Here is a 2,784-nt window from a genome sequence, read left to right as displayed (position 1 = left end):
AGTTTCTGCCATACTATTTTGCAGTTTTCCCAGCAGTTTTTGTCATAGTGAATTCTTATCCCAGAAGTGTGGGTTGTTGGCTTTATCAAACAGTAGACTGGTCCTCAGAAAAACTACTCTGTAGTTTGAGATACTCTGGCTGTCAACATGTCAAAACCATGGCTCAAAAGCCCCTAATGATATGTTTTTTTTGCCAATCTTCCAGAAAATACATTCATTATAAACAAATGGAATTTAATCTAACAACATGGGTAATAAAATTAAAATAAAAGATATTCCTATGTTCACATGAGATACATTATCTAACAAGTTCTCTCAAACCACCAATGAAGAAAGAAGACATATATGGAGATGGAATTTTCATGGAACTACCATGTAGGGAACATATGTGGACAGATACCATGTATGAAGATTCACAAATCTGAAACCTGTGTAGGAAGATCATATGTATAGAGGGCACACCAGTTAGGGGTATTTTTCCCTGGCATAATAGGTAATACACACAAAGATGGTCATACCCTTTATCCTTACTATCACCCACACAAATACCACCTCTATGTTCAAGTATTTTTAAATCCTTTTATACCATAATCTATTAACTTTTCGCCTTTCTTCTGCCTTCCTTTACACAATCCTGTTCTTTGTACCATGATCTGGTTCAATTCCTTAACACTAACTTTCTGCTGCCACCTCCTAGCCAGTCTCCTCAGATGAGGTCACTGGTAACTGTTTATAGACCTTTCTCAATGTTGTTTCATACATGATTCACAATGTTTCTTTCCTCTTCAATTTCTGTCCTTCTACTACCTGTGGAACTTCAATTTACATATGGGTTCTTCCTGAAACACACTAACCACTCAGTTCCTCAGTCTATGCACCTCCCATGAGCTACTTCACCCCACTTTAGTCACACACAAAATATCATTCATCCTTATCATTACCCACACATGCACCACTTCTATATTCACAAATTTCACCTCTCCCCTGCCTTTCCTTAGAAAAGCCTACCATTCTTCTGTACTTTGAGCTCCAATCCCTAGATCCCACAATTCTCTCCCAGGCCATCTCCTCTACATTAAGCACTCCCTCTACAATTTTCTATGCTCTCCTCCTCTTGAATGCCAAGCCCCCTTATCGTATTTCAGATAATGTCCAGAAAAGCCTCAGCCTTAGATCACTCCCATCATTTATCACTTTTACTCCTACACATGCGCCACTGAACAAAGGTGAAGAAATTCTTGTAGCCATTCTGACTGGTTCTGTTACAAATTTATATTACAGAACTCCAACTGGTCCTTCACTGCTGCCAGACAATCCTGCTACACTTGCCTCACCAACTCACTATCCTGCTTTCCGCAAGGCCTCTTCCAAACATGTTTTTATCTGTCCTCAAACTTTCTATGACCCTCTTTCTCCCTAGTTTCTCAAATGATAATCTTGCCTCATATTTTACAGAAAAAAATGAGGTTATTGACTGTGAACTTCCTCTTCTCTCCTCTTCCTCATCTCCATTCACTCAGGTGATTTCTACCACTTTCTCCTCTTACTCCCCTGTTTCACATATGGCCTTACCACCTTACCAAGGTTCACCCATCTATTTGTTCAACTGATCCCATTTCATCCTTTTTCTTCCAATAGATTGCCTCCTCTGCCATCTCTATTTTTTCTTATTTTTGATTTCTCTTTTGGCTCCTTCCCTACTACCTTTAAAGGTGCCCACATCACTGCTATCCTGGAAAATTTCTCATTCCATCCTTCCAGTCCCACTAATTTTTGTGCTAAACTCCTTGAAAAGGCCATCTACAGTAGGTGATTCCACTTTCTCTCCTTTCACCCTCTTTAATGCTATACAATCTAGCTTTCAGCCTTATCATTCCACTGAAACTACTCTCTCCAAAGTTATGAATGATATATTAGTTGCCAAATCTAATAGCCTTTTCTCAGTCTTCATCCTCCTTGACCTTTCTCTCCTACTTGAAACTCTCTCCAAGGTTATCAAGACACAACTTTATCCTGGATCTCATGGCTCTTCTCTACTCTAATACTTCCTCTCCACCCGCACCCCCTACCATTTCCTTGGTTATGATATAATTTATATCCTTCCCCTTTTGCTTTCTTATACTTGAAGGCTCTGTCCTTCCTTTTTCTTTCTATACTCTCTTTCTCAGTACTCTGATCAACACCTTTGGTTCATGTGTGTCTATGCAAATCACTCCCAAACCTATATATGAAGGCTACACCTCTCTTTTTAGTTTCTGTTCCATATCACTAAAAGCCTTTTAAATATGTCCATTTGGATGTCCCATATACATCTGTGATAGTAATGGAATGTGGAGATTCCCCTGTATTGGGTTTGGTTTTCAAATTGATCATATTAAAACCCAGAGCTTGTTAATCCCACCTGTGGGATGGACTTTTTGATGTGAAAAGAAAGTCCTGACTGGGAGGAGCTGGTGACCTAGATTTGGAGAGACACTAGAGAGAGGCGGAAGATCTTTTTGGAAGCAGCACCTCGTGGAGAGAGAGAGAGACTAAGAGAATTGCTGGTGGCCGCTTTCAATTGCCCTGGACTTTTGAGACCTGCCCCCTGAGCTGCCAAGGACTGAGGAGACATGGCTGTTTTGCTGGTACTTTGTCTGTCTGTTTTGATGTTATTTTGCCAGAATTGTCCACTGGTGAAAGACTGTCCTTTTGTTGAAGAAGTCCTGGAACCTGGCTGTTCACTAAGAAGGCCTGCGACTGTCCTGCAGACAGAGAGTGAATACTGTCCACTGGTGAGGGACA

At 40.5% G+C, this 2,784-nt stretch overlaps 1 long non-coding RNA gene across 1 annotated transcript in view; it reads left to right on the top strand.

Annotated features, from left to right (window-relative positions):
• Positions 1 to 2,354: 2,354 nt before the first annotated feature.
• Positions 2,355 to 2,784, top strand: part of LOC138155810 (uncharacterized) — a 1,643-nt gene continuing 1,213 nt past the window's right edge. Inside the window, exon 1 of the long non-coding RNA XR_011166997.1 lies at positions 2,355 to 2,685. This is a non-coding gene — a long non-coding RNA (uncharacterized lncRNA). The remainder of the gene's footprint in view (positions 2,686 to 2,784) is intronic.

This window comes from Petaurus breviceps, unplaced genomic scaffold (assembly GCF_028583685.1).
Source record: "Petaurus breviceps papuanus isolate PSGF00001 unplaced genomic scaffold, PetGlider_PUasm1.0 98, whole genome shotgun sequence".
NCBI classification, from domain to species: Eukaryota; Metazoa; Chordata; class Mammalia; order Diprotodontia; family Petauridae; genus Petaurus; species Petaurus breviceps.
The sequence above is the reverse complement of the archived record's forward strand: the minus strand, read 5'-3'. Positions and strand labels throughout refer to the sequence as shown.